The following is a 17,175-nucleotide window of genomic DNA, read 5'->3' as shown; positions in this document are numbered from 1 at the left end:
CTGATGGTCTGACAGTGCTTCGGTGTACAGTTGTGCAAACGTCTTATATGACTGGAGCTGAACGTTACCAACCTTTTCCAACCTTTTTGTTTCTGCCTAGTAAATTCGGATGAAACTTTTATGACGACAAAGTTCTGTCCAGTTTCCAAGTTAAACTCTGTTACAAAATGCACATGTATATTTATGGAGTTTATAAAAGTACATTTTAGTTTGCTTACATGAGCAAAAATAACACCGACTTCCTGTCAGTGCACAGAAGTTTTGAAGTACGATAAACTAGAGTTGCTGCCTCACGTCGACCAACCAGTGAAGTTACAGGAAACACGGTCACAGTCTCTGCTGTTGAGTTACAGTGTTGAACCGTGACCTTAAGTGTTTTTACAGAACGTTATGTCGTCACAGCGAAGTTGACCTTTGACCTTCTGGATATAAAACATTGCCACTTCATTTTAACCACCTTATATACATTTGTGGAAAATCTTGTTATAATTTTATGCATAAAAACCATTATTTTGTTTTTATGCTGTGATTGTTTTTTTTTTTTTTTTAAGAATTTTTTGGGCTTTTTGTGCCTTTAACGGACAGGACAGTAGAGAGACAGGAAGTGGGGAGGCAGAGAGAGGGGGAATGACACGCAGGAAGGGGCCGTCCGATGCGGGAGTCGAACCGGGGGCCAGCTGCAGCGAGGACTGTAGCCTCGAGGCATCTCCGTAGCGACGATAATTGATAATATTGAATATTGCAATATTTCCTATCATATGTGATGTGTTTCATAATATCATGTTTTACAGTTTTGCACGGTCTGCTCTGCCACTGAGACCAATTCTCATTTTACTGATTTTCTCACTGTACATTGAACCTACCTTTACCTGAAACATAAAATACAATAATATAATTAAAATTGTGTTGATACACTATAGAGACCTTGGGACAGAGACGACATCAGACTTCATAATTGAATCTAATAAATGTACAGTGAACGGGGCCTCAGGCTGGCCAATTAAAGCGCTCATTAAAGCTAATGATTGACTGCAGCTTCCCAGAGTCCAAGTGACGCTCCCAGCAGTCAGCTAGGAGAGAACATGGTGTGTTTATGTGCCTTCAGGGTTCAGTTGATTTGGAGTTTAAATTTAAAATGAATCCATTTCTACTGTTTCACCTGAGCTGAACTCCTGCTGGAGCCGCGGTTCAGGTCTTTAATCACCTCTGAACGCAGGGAAATCACGGGCCAGACACTAACGAGGTCAGGAATGTGCCTAATGTAAGGAAGTCTGCTTAGCAATCCCTCAGGCTTCAAAACACGAGCAGTGGAGCAGCTATGAATAAACCAGGTCACTGTCTCTGTCTGTGTCCTTGCCCCCAGCACAGTGTAGGCCGAGAGCTCACAGTCTGTATCATGGTGCGGCTCAGAGACACATCATGCATGGCTGCTCCGCTTAAAGCAACACAACACACCTAAGACAAGCTCCCTGAATAATTAACAGCACAGGCGCACACACTCAGAGAGAGAGAGAGGGCATCAACAGTCTGAAACTACACCACTGGAAATCTGCCCGATGGTGCACTGTCTCCATGGTGACAATGTAAGGATTTGAGTGAAAAATAATGAAGTTAAATGAAAAAGTCTGAGAACGTTACAACGTAATCCCGGCTTCAGTGGATTGGCAGGTTTTCCCCGCTCGTGGAATTCATGGAATCGTCTGGAGGTAAATTCCAGTCAGGCGAATTACAGCTGCAAACAACAACACAGTGTGTGTGTGTGTGTGTGTGTGTGTGTGTGTGTGTGTGCTGCATATTTTTGGTTTTCAGGAAGATGGAAAAAGATGACAGTTCAAACACAGACAACAAAATAAAAGCCAGCTGACACTCGTCTCCTCTGACTCAACCTCAGATATGTACGATAAGACCTGTCTTCTGCCCCCCCCTCAAACTCAAACACAGACACACACACACAGACACAGACACACACACACACACACACACACACAGTCAGTCAGCGAGGTATGTCTCAGATGTCTAGACAACAAAACAACAAGTGAAATGTTCCATGTGTCGTTGTATTAAAGGGCACCTGTTACTGGAGACGTGATATGTTGACACTTCCTGACATATCTGATCAAACAGGCCCAGGTCACACCTGGTTACACCTGCATTAACATGTGTGTTCAGTTATCCAATCACAAGTGGTCAGCTCTCAGTAGAGCAGTTCACATCTGGATTTAAAATGTGTCTCCAGTGAACACTTGTGATCAGATCTCACTTCCTGCTTTATATGCAAATAAACAGGTATTAGGAGTTAACCAATCAGACAGGAGGGTCTGTTGTCTGTGTGTGTGTGTCTGTGTGTCTGTGTGTGTGTGTGTGTGTGTGTGTGTGTCTGTGTGTGTGTGTCTGTGTGTGTGGTATGGTGGGGTTGAGCAAATCTTTGCACTGCTCACAGCTCTACAGTGAAATAAAGTTTTATTCATTTGAAATGGTAAAATATTTATCTGAATGAGGCCTGAGTGATCGGATCTCAGGTGCGTCACACCTGAACTTACAGAGCTGAGCACCTATGATCGATCACCTGAGACAGATGTTAACACCAGGAGCCAGTTTCACAGAGACACACTGTGACTCTTAGATTAACAAACAGTCACACTTCAGAGCACAAAGCCGTTCGACTATCTTAAGAGGGACTGTGGTGCAATGAATTCTGGGTAAATAAACATGTTTTTCAAACTAAAAAAATGGCCCACCGATAAACCGTATCCAACCGCTCAGCTCTGTTTACCCTCAGCAGAACATGTTTGTGTTTTGGAGGAATTCAACAGTTGCAAGGATGTTTTACTTGAAGAGTGAAACAATGAAAAGAAAAAATAGAAAATCTGATTTTGAAAAAAATGGCTTCCGTCTCTAAAATCTCTTTCCCTTCTCATCATTCTCTCCATAACAAATAACAATGTTAGCAAACCACAAGCTATGAGCCATGGTTTCCTGTTTTTTAACTGTTGGGTGCTACTGCTCAGCGCAGGTGTCATTGATTGTTACCATGGTAACATTGTTCTTAGGTCCTGAGTTGGTCTGACGGTGAGGTGTCTAATGTTTCAGTCTTAAAATGAGTCTTTGTTTTTGTGAAACCGTCTGACATCAGACTGAACTGTGAGCCAAACTAAGACTGGTCTGAGATATCTCGGTGACACCGGCCCCAGGTGTGAACAGGTCCGCAGTCTACAGGGATCAGCTGTTTCCAGTGGTGACGACTAAATCAATAAACATAAACAGTGATTACACTGGTCTGATTGATTTTTTATTTTACACATGATTTCTCACCAACTACTGACTTACACCAAATAACGAAGGTCCTGATGGACGACTGAGTTTAATGAGCTTCATGAATTCAGCATATTGATTCATAAAAAGCTAAATCACATCTCTGCTGCGTTGAAGTTGCTACGATCAGCTGAATAAAACATCGACCTTTAAGGGAACAGAGCAAAGGTGACATTTCACACAGCAAATACTACGGCACATATTCAATAAGTGCAGCTACTGAATCTGACTGAGTGGAAAAATGCAGCTAATTTTTCACTGGTCAAAAAACCCATTAAGTTCCATTAACATCAGGCTTCTGTCGGCGGGGGAAAGGGGTCAATCTGCTTTCATTAGCGTGTTTACCTGCGTCTAAAACACCTGCTTCTACCTGCTAATTTTGGTGGAGAAAAAAAAGGGTGTAACAGCTCTTTCCCACTGCATGGTACCAGCTCAACTCAACCTGGTTTGAGATATATTTGTTTTCCAGTTGTAGTTCTTTCTATAAAATATATATATATATATATCGCTCATCTCTGCTGAGGCAATAACAACAGGTTACATGAAAACACTGCAGGCTGCTGATTGGTCAGAGAGAATCTGCACTGCTGCGTCATCATTGTCCACTCACTGTAGCCTGTCACAATTCATTTTAGTACGGCAACCTGCAAAATCACAGCGTGGTCGCTATAGTAACAACGCCACACTGAGAGGGTACCAAAAGCATGTTTTGGAAGCTTCAATATTTCCAGAACAATTACTGTGAAGAAATAATTAATATGATAATATTAAGGATATATAATTATCTCCATCTCAGGGTTGTACATGTGGGGCAAAGGCGACAGGTGGAGGTGGGCACACAGTTCTCACCAGACCAGCAACACGCCACCATTACAGCGTTGGAAACCGACTGTTTGTCTCTTTGTTCAACTGGAAAATCAATTCTTTGCACCTGCTTACGATCACTCCTCGCCTCTACCTGTGAAGTTATCTCCAAGCCCAGGTGATATAACCCTGATGACATCACTGTGACCCTATCAGACTTCAGGAAACTCCTCCACCATCACAGGACGCATCCTCACAACTGTAGCTCTCGACGACTGAGCCGAGTACGCCTTCAATCTCATCTAACGACCATCAGAAGAATCAGTAAGATACAAGATGACCACAGTCTCAGACTTGAACATGTGACCTGGATGTGGTTCTCCATGCAGATCATGACTGTCTGTGTGTAGAAGAAGAGCAGAGTAAACTAGCTGCAGACAGAGGCAGTTTATGAGTCAACAACACAGATGAGTCAGCGGCGGAGGAAAACAAAAACAAACGCACCTCGCCACTTCTGCTTCCTCCCTCCCCGTGTGTTTGCCGCATCATAAAGCGAGCTTGGGTTCAGCAGAGTTTATATTAAAATGAATATAATAAAATGAGGTGCAGACTCCAGACACACAACCCAACTGAACCATAATCCCCCCCCCCCCCCCCCCCTCTCGTCTCTGTGTGAATGGCCAATTAAAGCTGCAGATAACAGTGTACAACACTAGAGAGAGCAGTAGGAAGAAACAACTGCCTCAGCACTGCAGGGACACTGAAGAGCAAGTAACAAACGGTTTACTGATGATCAATACTCAGGAAAATAAAAACATAAATTAAACAAACAATAGATCCAGATGTATAATTCAGCATAATGTTCTTCAGGTTTTTACAGAGCGGCTGAGGAGTGACACGCACAGGGCCCAAGTTTTATTTGATTTCATCTTCTCATCGCCGCCTGAAGCGACACGCTGCTGCAGAGGTTCCTGATTGGGAGTTTGTTTGTGTTGCTCAAAATCAGAACAAAATGACACTCAACAGTTTTCATGGGACTATTTCTTCAGAGGACATTAGTTCTTGCGAAAAGCTGCAGACTATTCAGAGCAGCAGGAAATTCACCTCTGCTGCTGAATTATCTCCGCGCTCTTCTAAATGCCAACAGCAAACAAATTATCAGTAGCTGATTGACAGAAAATTAACCTCAAACAAGTTTTTTTACAGTTAGACAACATGGCCTGCACATCCACATTTATTCTCTATAATTATTATTATTACTGGTTAATAGCCTTCGGCAATATTCAAAATTTAATATCTTGACAAATATCACAATATATAATATAATAATGACATTTGATGGTACACTGACTGTATTAGTATATAATGAGGATAAAGAAAAAGCCGTGTTACATGGTGGAACATCAGTATTGAGGACACAGAGCTTTCAATTAAATCCTGACTGAAGTGAAGGACTTCTTTTTTTTTTTTTCTTTTTTTTTTTCCATTGTGTTAAAATGAGAACTGGGGCTGACACACACACACACACACACAGATATGAAAGAGGAAGTATGAAGACAAACACAAGGCCAGGCTCTTACACTGTGACGTCAGACAGACAGTTAGACTAAACACACATGACACACACCAAGAAATGCTTCCCTGCTCCCAAGGCTGCTCTGGCCTATTTTAAAATGATGTGTGTGTGTGTGTGTGTGTGTGTGTGTGTGTGTGTGTGTTTTTCTCTGGGAGGTGGAGGTGTTTGGACAGAGTAGAGCTGTAGTTACACAGCAAGCATCCGAGAGAAGTTTTTGACTATCAACAAGTCAGTGAGGTGTGAAGGCAGAGTCCTCATCCTCTGTGTGTGCGTGTGTGTATGTGTGTGTGTGTGTGTGTGTGTGTGTGTGTGTGTGTGCGTGCGTGCATGCGTGTGTGGTATCTGTGCATGTGTAATTTCAGATGTTGTCTTGTTTAGTCTGGGTCTCTCCTCCTCTTATATCTGGTCTCTCACTCCGGGCGTCTGGCTGCCTGCACAGTGAACACGCCCTGTGCTGCGTGTCTGTCTGTTGCCAATGAGAAACTGGAACAGCTGATGTCCACTGGATGCAGCTGTGTCACCATCTGGCTGCCAGAGACGACCCACTGCCGCTCCAGCCGGTGTCAACAAGGACCAGCCACTCGCATCTCTTTACAGGAGCCGAGAGAGGAACTCTGATCGTCTCCATCCTGCTGTCGCACACTGAACTGGTTCTGTCTGATTAGTAGCGCGTAGCTCAGCGTAGCCGTGGCGTTTGTGGTTTAACAGCACCGTGCTGGACAGGTGAAAGGTGTGTTTACAGTGTCTGTGCTCCGGTGAAAATCAGCGTCTTCACTCAGGTGTTGTGTTTACATCGCCGACAAATACCTGCGTCTACTGCAGAGTCATGTGACCTGAGTGTGAACGCCGATTGAACCCTTTTCCACTGCTGACAAATGTCCGATGTTAGTGCGTCTTAATGGGGTTTCTGACCAGCAGAAAAGGAGCTTAAATAAAGAATAGAAAGCCTTTTTTATGTCATTGTACAATATGTACATCAAAATTAGGAGAGCTACTCCTAATCGCACAAAAAGGACAAAAAGAATATTGCACTTAAAATATAAAAAATACTTATAAGAACTTAAACAGAAAAGTTCTTCTTAAAATATTGCGATACTTAAACTAGCTCTGCGGACGACGGTGACCCTCGTATCATGTGAATTCTTCTTCGAGTGCAAGTAAATCAAAACTAGGAGCAAGAACATCACCACATCTCATTAAAGAAATCAAACAGGAAGGACGGGGTCAGAAACATTGGGGATAAATGCTGCGTTCAGGTGTTTAACATGGAGGCATCGTTCCTGAGTTAGCACACAGTAAGAAAAGAGCTGCAATGAGCAACGAGGAAGAGGAGAGGCCGTCCGTTCAGAGAAGACTGGACAGAGATCCAGACGTCAAGTACAAACCAGGACCTCTGGAGATCTGCACTCACTCAAACCAAACTGAAACAGCTCACCCTCTCTGGATGTCTTACATCATCCTCATCCTCACCTCCACCTTCTGTCGGTCAGGCCTCCTCCCACAGAGACACGCCACCAGTTTACAACCAGTATTTGGTTCAAAATCAAAAGTTCTTAAAAGGTTACCAAGGTCCTAAAGCTTACAATAAGCCAGGCTCAGGTTATTAATGATCTGTCACTGCTGCAGACGGTGTCCGTGTAGAAACACAGACTCTCTAACTTGTTGATGTGTTTTAGTGTAAACAGTATTTTTACATCATAGGTAGTTCAGATGTATTGAATGCCATTTTAATCAGTATTAAAAAAATACATGAATAAAGCTATGAAATAAATAAACTAGGTAATAAATGTAGAAATATATAAATAAATGTAAATATAAATACATGAGTCAATAAATAAATGAATAGCTTTATAAAAGAATACATAAATAGTTTTTTAAGATGGCATGGACTTTTATAATTCCACATTTATAACGAATGTTTCCAAGGTCAAAACGAACCCGAGATGAACGGATTTCATCAACTATTATCTAATTATTAATTGTAAATTGTAAATAAATCCAATAAAAAAAAAAAAAAAAAGACAAAAGTAACACACATCAATTATTACAACATAACATGACTGCTCTGTGCAGGGCTGCAACTAACAATCATTTTAATCATCATTTAATCTGTTGATTATTTACCATTTACAAAGATATAAAACAGAGAAAAGCAGCTAATTCTGGAGAAACAACCAGAGAATTTAATTAAAGTAAAATTACTTGAACTGTTAATTGATTATAAACATTGTTGCCTAATCAATAAGAGACTAATAGATTGATCTATTTCTGGTTTGTTTGTGATCCGTCACGTCTCGGTTGGAGGTTTTCTTTGTGGTTTCTCATCTTTTGTGTGGCCGTGAGCGGCAGCGCCACCTGGAGGTTCAGTCTGTGCTGAACTCTTCCCGCCTCCCGTCGTTCCCAACACACCGCTCCATGAAATACCATTTTATATCTGCGGAGTCCCGACTGTTGTCTGCCGTGAAACCACCAGGAAACAAAGGAACAATAAATTAGAAAGCTCTCCATCAGCAGTTAGAGGCGAACCACACATCTATCCCTCCGTCCTGCCCTCCTCTGTCCTTGCCTAGTGCTCTCCCTAATTACCCCCCCTCCCTCATCCCGCTGTCTTTTTACCCCCTCCCTCGCTCCCTCCCTTTCATTCTTACAACAATAGCAGGAAAACCCTGAGACGAGTGTCGAGAACAAATAAAATAAAAGAATCTACGAGCTGCAGACAGAACGAGTCAATAATTCAGGATACAGGCATGAAATGAATTCAGCGTAATCTGCCCGGCTGTGGATGTGTTTACATCTGAGCTCGGTGTGGGATCGACACAGCGTCTGCTCGCGGTGACAGGGTGCACACATTACTGTGGAGGCTGCGTTAGTTCACGCAAATCAGCGCCTGCAGGGAATAAGGCTCTGGGTAGGAGCCGAGCAGACGGACGTGATGATGTTTTCTCTCTCAAAGTCAGGTCCACAGCAGCTGATCTGATTGAGTCTCTCAAACTGGATTTGCATATAAATGCTCTGATGTTGCTGGACACATTTAAACACGTCTCACTTTCATGACTCGTATTCCTTGACGTAAATAATTTTATACAAACTTCTCTGTAACTGAGCATGAACATTATCTGTGGTTAAACTAGTGGCTTCCTGCTCACACAGATGGACAGACAACCAATGACAGAAATATACTAATCACACAGAATGTCCTCTTATACCTGTGTGCACACTAATTATAAAAGATTCATGTTGCCAAAGTTTACTGTTGCCTTTTCTAAATGTTAACGTTTGTCCAAAAATAAATCACAGCAAATCTAATCTAAAACAGTTTCTGGCAAGCATTAAATATATATTATATTATGTTATAATATATACAAAACACCACAGCCGGCCCGCTGTCTAAATAACAATAACCCATATCAATCGACCACCAGTTAATAAAGGATAAATAAAGGATGTCTCCATATAAAATATAGCAAAAATGATGTTTTCCTTATGTTTGTCGTGTGTACGACAAAGCTTGTGAAGCAGAAGAAGGATGAATCAGTCTTCCTTTGACTTTGTAAACTAATCAAGAAATACAGACACAATACTAAGCTAAGACGTGTACAGCGATTATAAAATGAGTCAAGTTTAAACACATCATTAATGAGCTACAAACATGTATTCAGTGAGGGAGGTGGCTCTGTGGCCAGAAGATCATGTGATAGCTTTTAGGGTAGAATCACAATCCACAATCTGCATCCTGTTACCGCTCTGGTTTTATTGTGAAAGTCCTGACAGGAAGTTGAGATTCATATCTTTCAACCACATTCTTCAGATATGTGTCTGCGCTCGGACATTCTTCACCCACAATGCCGTGCTCTGTTTATGACTCGTGTCACAACCGATCTCACTTTTTGTTTAGTTCATATGGAGTATTCACTTTATTTATGAGGTGATATATGTACGCGTTTTAATTTGAAAGTTCGCATTCCCTTCCTGCTGGTTCTGGTCGGGTGGAGAACTGGTTCATGTGGAGCAATCTGATAATGAGGCAATCTGCATGATTCATCTGAAGTGGATCGTATGTCAAACTAAGATGGTCCACGATGTAAGTCGTCCAGTCCTAATCCATCGGGTGCCAACATCAAACATTTTAGCAAAAGGCTATCTTGGAAATGTGTCTGCTGAAAATCAACAGACTGTTTTCTCCTCAAACACTTCCAGTGGACAACTGAAGCACCACGGTCAGAAATCCGGGGTAAAAAAACTCAGCTTTCATAGACATTAATTAAAAAATCTGCAATATCCATGGTGCAAAACTCATATGCAAAATAAACATTTAAATACATCAAATCATCACACAGCTCCAGCTGTACATGCATCAACAGTTCAACCACAACACCAACGTAATCCTCCCAGCAGCTGCCGAGCTCGCGCTCCATGAAATGTTCAATCACTCTCAGACGACACCGACACAAGGCGGGAACTAGTTCCTGATCTTGAGACGATGAAGTGAAACCAATTTATTCTAAATAGGTCTGTCCTTATCGAGGCCCTCCCCCAGCTGACTGTCTCCCTGTCTCACTCTATACCAGTGTTATCAGTGCGACTTAAAGAGCTCTTGTAATGATCATCACGTGTCAGTGCAGCTGTCTGCTTCATGTATGGCAGAGCGAGGAGAGAGCTGGAGGCTGGGTGAATAATATTAAGTTCAAATTAATAATTCATCAGATCGAAGCATCTTTTCTTGATTCAAAGTGTCTTCCTGCTGCAGTTTAAACTTTCTGTCTGTGTCATGGCAGATCAGGTGACAGTGATCAGACCTGTGAGCCCCCCCCCGGGAGTTTGAATCCATCTAAATTTAACTTGTCAGTGAATTTTCTGCTACTATGGAAACAATTGAATCCGTCAGCCAGTGCAACCGCAACGGTGTGACATACAGCCACCACAGAGGCCGTTGTGTTGGCTGAGACTTTTTAATGTTCTGTAAGACAATCAGAATAAACTCACCTGTCCACTGTTTGAAAGACTCACAACACAAAATACATACATTTATAAATCCATCACTTGAGCTGCAGCCAAAACAGGTAGAAAATAAAATAAGGAACCTAGGAAGTTAAAGAGTCTGACACAGTGTGTGTACACAGGAGGTGGAGTGAGCAGCAGCAGCAGCTCAGTGTGAGTCTGCACAGGTATGATATTAAACTGCAGGTCGCCAAATACATATCACTACAGTTATGTATCTCTAATGCAGGAGAATATGCAGCGGTGCGTTCACATGTGTAGCCTGAGAGTAAAACACCTTTGCCTCCACTCCAACATGTAAGTACCTCCACTGCTACAGCTATACCTCCTTCTACGATGGATAGCGGTGACAGCATCAAGCTTTACCTGCTTTCACCCAGAGCTTTCAACCCACCAGCAGGCCTCATCACATATTCCAACAATTATTTCAGAGTGGGAGCAGAGATACATACAACTCTACTGAAAAGTGCTGTAATTATGAGTGTCTGCAGCCATTCAAAATGTTCTTACAGTTAACAGACATCATGAAGCGACCTGCTGTCATGGCTGTCACCCTGTCTGACTCTCAGCTCCAAGTTGATTGGTTCCTACTGATGAGTTCAACTTTAAAAACTCCTCAGTATAAAGTTATATTTTTTAAAGTCTGATTAATTTCCTGAAACCGCGGCTCGCTGCAGGTTTTAAAAATGTTATTAACACAGCAGGAAACTCTGGTGCATCTGGGGACTATTTTCAGCTGCGGATTAATACACATTGTGACCACAGCCAGCACCACTGGTGGGTGTGGTTGGGTGAACGTCACACGTATGCTCTGTTGCACCAGTAGACTAGAAGCAGCAAAGCAAGATTTTCAGATGCTGTTATGTTTCTGTTTTATATTGTAAATAAAAATCTAAAATAAATGAACATAACATTACCTGTTTTCCCCAATTAGTCTGTGATGCCTAAACTTGTAACATTTAATTTGTACCTTCTTTACAACATCCTGAAACTGCTAATAAAAATTATAATGATTATAATTTTTCAAAAACAGCAGTTACAAAGTGCTTCACAGTTAGTAATAAAACTCATTATAAAACAATATAGGAAACCAAACAAAACCACAAGACAGATAAAACCACCAGGAATAAACAACAATCTTAAGAAAACGCCAGTGGAATGTCATAAAATTGCAGACAAACAAGAAAATAGGGAGTTACAATAATCCAGGCATGAAGAGATAAAGGCACGGATGATTCGCTCTACGATGTTCTCAGACAACACTGAACTAATTTCAGTAATATTTCTCGGTTGCAAAATACAGGAGTGAACCGGCCGAGATGGAGCGGACACCCAACAAACAACAGTCCTAACGATAGAGAATGGAAGTCATCAGGATATAAAGAGAGTGTGAGCAGTGCGATGCGTTCAGTGTTGGTATCAAACCAACCGGCCTGCTGCTGGAAGCCTCCGCGGGTTTCAAGGATTCACTCCAGAATCCACCAGCAGTCGAACAGCTGGTCTGCTGGAGCCGATAGAGGCGTAGCAGAGGGGGTCTGAGATAAACCCACAGCTGTAAACAGATGCCTGCCACAGTAACATCAGTGAAGAGTCACGTTTCATACCTTTCCCATGATGCTCTGCCTGCTGGGTAGAGCGGTACATAATCAGGGTATGTGGGGCAGGTGCGGTGACTTGAGATTAAATTTAGTATTTAATTGTGTAAGGAGGTTACAGGTCCTCTGAACATGAACTAGAGCACAATGATTATGTTGGTGCAAATTAAAAGTGGAGGAGTCAGATAAGCTGCACACGGGTCCTCCAGGAATTATCAGAAATTATTTATTCTACCAACATCCTCAATGCACAGTAGAAAACACAAATTATAAATGGCTCAAAATGGAAGGAAGTCCTCGTCTGGACAGGTTCTGTTTCCTACTGCCAAGGTGTTTCCGAGCCAACTGAATTCTACATACCCAGAGGTGGAAATGGGCTGGGACCATATTGAAGCCAAGGCAGGATGAAGGTGCATTCCAGCCGATTTTAAAAATCCAGGCAAAGTCTTTAAATGGAGAAATACAAAAGGAAACTGTCACACTGGCCCCTCCTGGGTCAAATATGTGTTTTCCACTTAATATTTAGTGTTAATGTTTAGCGGAGGAATGATAAACTGACTTCCACACAGTCAACCTGTGGATTAGGAAAGGGGCCAGATGTAGAAGACTCTGTAGATTCATGACTAAATCTGAGTGACGCACAAAACCAGACATATTCATACACATTCTGTTCATCAGAATTATTAAGCCTTTATAAATCTTAGAGAAATTGGGGCGATCCTGAATGAGCCTAATTTCCACTCCCACAATTAGCCACAAATGGATGAAGACTCTCCCTTAATCAATCAGTTTGTCTCCGCCACGAGTGATCAGCCACAGAGAAGAAAGACAAGACAGAAGAACAACTTCACTGATTGTGAAACTGAAGTAAAAACATCAGTTTACTTTAGTACAATCACTCTAATGTAAAGTCCTGTTTCACTCTGAGCTTCATTCATTGGACTGGAGTCTTAACGAGGCTCCAGAGGCTCCGACACTGAGTAGTCAATCATGTGCCTTTACATCTGGAGTGTATGATCTGATAGCTCCACAACCAGGATGGCGCTGACAGTGAACAGCGTGACACATTTTACCTTTAATCAAAGAAACTGCAGCTCCTGTGATTTGGATATTGCCCTTTGCCACGATGCGATTTTGATTATATTTGGATTAATTGTGCAGCTCTAGTGTGAACGCGTCATTTATGAATCTGGCCCCTGGTTGGTCCACCCTTTCATGTGGTGCCATTGTTGTGCATCTCTACTGATGTTCAAGGATATCGATCATCACAGCGGTCTATTGTGGAGAAGGGAGACTTGAATGTCTTCACAGAGGAAGGAGATGAAGTCATGAAAAACATCAGGTCAGCTCTACTCACTTTGCTTTGTCCTCTCTCTTTCATGCTGCTGAGTCGTGGCCCTGATGCATAATTTTAATAATAGTGACTCTATTATCAAAACATTGTCACATGTTTTTAAACCGGCCACAGAGCTTCGTACTGAGGCAGCAGATTTGTTATTTGATGAATTCGTGTTTATGAAGCTGAATGGACGGAGAGTGAAGTAATCTCTCACATTCCTCCTTCAGTAGCGCATACAGAGAGATTTACAGCGCTGCCTGAAAAGGCTGCACTTCAGGAGAAAAGCAAACACTCTGCTAATGGGTTCCTGGCCACCAGTTCTTCAGAGTCCACATGATCCATTCAGTGCAGCTCTTTGAGACGTGGGTTTGGCAGGTGTCATTTTTAAAAGCCTGTTTACTTAAAAAGTAAACGCATCGCGCTGCAGCGACGTCTCTGCTCAGCGAGGACGTCTTACAGTTTTGATTGTGGTTATATTTAACATCATAATAAGACACAGTAACCAGGTCCAGATGTCAGGTGGGAGTGACGGGTAGGTGATGCTTTATCTGCAGATCGCCAGCCCTAAGTTTACCCCCCCACCCCACCCCACCGGGGCTCAGCACCGGGCAGTTTGGTTCGGCTCGGTCTGAAAGCTCACCGGCAGCATTTGTTGGTTAAAACACTTCAGGTCGAGCACCGTGTCCTCAGTAAGGACAGCCCCAGTCAGAGAGGCCACCGGGCGTCGTGGGACAGATCCCGGCGGGTCGATGCATCGGTCAGAAGATCCACAAAGGTTTTACCGACCCTCTCTGAGTGCGTCATTGGGAGCAGCTGCGTGCACACGTGTTTGGCTGGAAACCTTTGTTACACCTCACCCCTAATCATTTTAAAATCCTCTTGATGCAGGAGAGGCGATAACTGACATTCGTGACAATCATTCAGTTTTTGTTTGAGAGAAATCGTAACCTCCGTATCAATGTCAGTCACCTCCCGCCATTATCTACAGCACAAAGAAGCACTTGAACAAGCAGCCATTTATCTTTTTACACAGGGGGGAAGGACCTTGGGTGGATGTGGAGAGGGAACAGAGGCTGTAGACAAAGCCTCGCTGATCAGCTGCTTCCATCACTGAGGAATTCATATCAGAAGTTGGCGGAGTCAGAGGAGCTGCCCACCTGTGCAGGTGGAAATACGAGCCAGAAAAAAGTAGTGGAAAATATAATACTCCAGACTCTGACAAGTGGGAAACATCAACTGGCTGTAAAAATCTGAGTGACAGTGTTCGCAGCTCTTCAGTGTGTTGGGTACTACTAATACTACCGATGTCACGGCAGGTATTTCATCTGTCACAGCTGCTGCAAATTACCGGCTCCGACACCAGCTCAACAGCTCACAGACACTCTACACCCAAACCAAGTCTGCTGACTGTAAAATTAAACTTGTTGTTTTAGGTTTCTGTCTGAGCTTGATAACATGAGATCTGAAGCCGCCTGTAGCTTCTCCACCAGGGTGGTTTTAGATTATTGTCATGGCATATAAATACATAATCCTTTTATGAGCATATATTAAAATAAATAAAGGATAAAATCATTAAAATATACAAATATATAATGAAATATGCATATAAACATTGTCGATATAACTATGTATAGTTTTCTTTGTCTTCTACCGCAATCATCTGAATGTCTTTAGACTGTAGGTCGGACAAACAAGACATAACAGGTATTCTGGTCTCTAAGAAACTGTACTGTGTATTTTTCCATTATATTTTGAGTTTATAGGCCTGAACAATTACTTGATTAAGATCAAGATTTAATGTTAGCACCAGGTATAAATGGGATGTTTATGTGTAATTCTATGTTTTAGCAGTAAAGTGTATACTGCTGCAGGTGACACCCAGAGATGAACCAGCAGCTGTCTCATTTAAAGACCTTTAAAAGGAAGACTGGTAGTTTCTGACATGTTCTGCCTGTACATGGTCGCCATGTAGTTGTTTTTTCCCCCTTTTTATTAATTTTTTTTCTTTCAGTCACCGTTTATGTAAATACATAAAATATAAGAATAAATAAAATATAAAATAGCATGTGCCAATTACAATATTCATAAAGTGTTCAAAGGAAAGGAGGAAGAGGTCTGAGCTGACAGTCTTTAAGAGCCACATTTAATTAACACCTGTCTGTCTCTTAAGCTCAGTGTGAAAGGCTAAATTAATAGTCCAGCGAAACTTGTACAATTTTAGTAATGGGCCGTTTAGAGATCAACATTACGCCCACATTAAGATTCATCACATACAGTGTTATAGAGAGGGCGTCACTTCTCCCTTTACTCTGGAAATTGCGATTTTTATTTTAAGTAGATGACACACGTTTCAGTTTTTGAAGATGGCAGCACTGCTTCACAAAACATGACGATATAGGTTTAATCTCGTTCCACCAGACCACACTGTGTCTATATGGTGAGGAATTCCACTTCCTGTCAGGGTTAACATAAACACACACTCACACACAAGCAGGAAGCAGAGGAAGAGTGACGAAAAAACAAGTCAACAAGATGATGTTGACAAATTGTTCCTACAATCATTTCAGTGAACACAAACGGAGGTTCAACGCAAAATACAAAGATCAATAAAAAGTCATTGATTTGTTGAGGATGAATCACAATGTGTACAAACTTCTCCAGGTGCTGATTTGAAATATATCCAAGGGTTTTGCTGCTATGTTGTTCTAGCCATATGTTTACTGTGAAGATTAATGCTGCAGCATGACGTGGATGTTTTTCAGCGTCTTCTTAGCCAACACCACTGGGCATCACAGTAATTACTCAGCAGAACAACATGCTCATAATGGGTCCCTCTTTAATACAGTTTGCTGCTCAGGTTTAATTGGCCTGACTGCTCGAGTGCAACTACTCAGGCAGCAATCATGCAAAAAAAAAAAAAAACAACAGTTGTTTTTAATAGAAAATGTCACAATGGTTTAAGAAAGAAAGTCCATTACAATTTCCTAGAGCACAAGGTGATGTCTCTCAGTGTCTTGTTTTGTCCAATAAACAGTTTAAAACGCAGAGATATTACAATAACAATTACAGGAGAAAAAGAGGCAGCAAATTGAAAATACTAGAAAAACTGTAAAGATTTATGGATTAATGGTTTCAGCTCTAAAATCATCTCAACTTGTGTTTTTTCAGCATCACAACAATTTAACTTGAAGATATGAAGTTGTTCTATACATGTGGCTGACTTATGACTAAGGGGGACGAGATAAAGAAAATATCATGGAGACTAACTCTAACCAAAAGAAAAACATCTGCTTTAAATCCTGCTCAAACTGTTTCTTGCCAAAAGCCACTAATAGTCCAACTGTTGGAACAAGAAGCAATCTAACTGAAAGTTGTGGGTTACCACATATGTAGGAGAGGGTGACAGATAGTATAGTACAGGCACACTGAGAGCAAAACCACAGGACATAATGAACTTGTATTTTGAGGGAGCAGACACTGTTTCTGCACAGTGCCAGGGAGAGTCTGCTGTCGGCGGCGGAGGAGGGAAAATAAGACGCCAAACGACGACA

At 41.9% G+C, this 17,175-nt stretch overlaps 1 protein-coding gene across 1 annotated transcript in view; it reads right to left on the bottom strand.

Moving 5' to 3' along the window:
- Positions 1-17,175, bottom strand: part of tgfbr1b (transforming growth factor, beta receptor 1 b) — a 75,098-nt gene that overhangs the window by 39,451 nt on the left and 18,472 nt on the right. The gene's annotated exons all lie outside the window — the stretch shown is intronic.

The sequence above is a fragment of the Seriola aureovittata genome, chromosome 20 (assembly GCF_021018895.1).
Source record: "Seriola aureovittata isolate HTS-2021-v1 ecotype China chromosome 20, ASM2101889v1, whole genome shotgun sequence".
NCBI classification, from domain to species: Eukaryota; Metazoa; Chordata; class Actinopteri; order Carangiformes; family Carangidae; genus Seriola; species Seriola aureovittata.
Note: the sequence above shows the minus strand (reverse complement) of the source record. Positions and strands in the feature narration are given on the sequence as shown.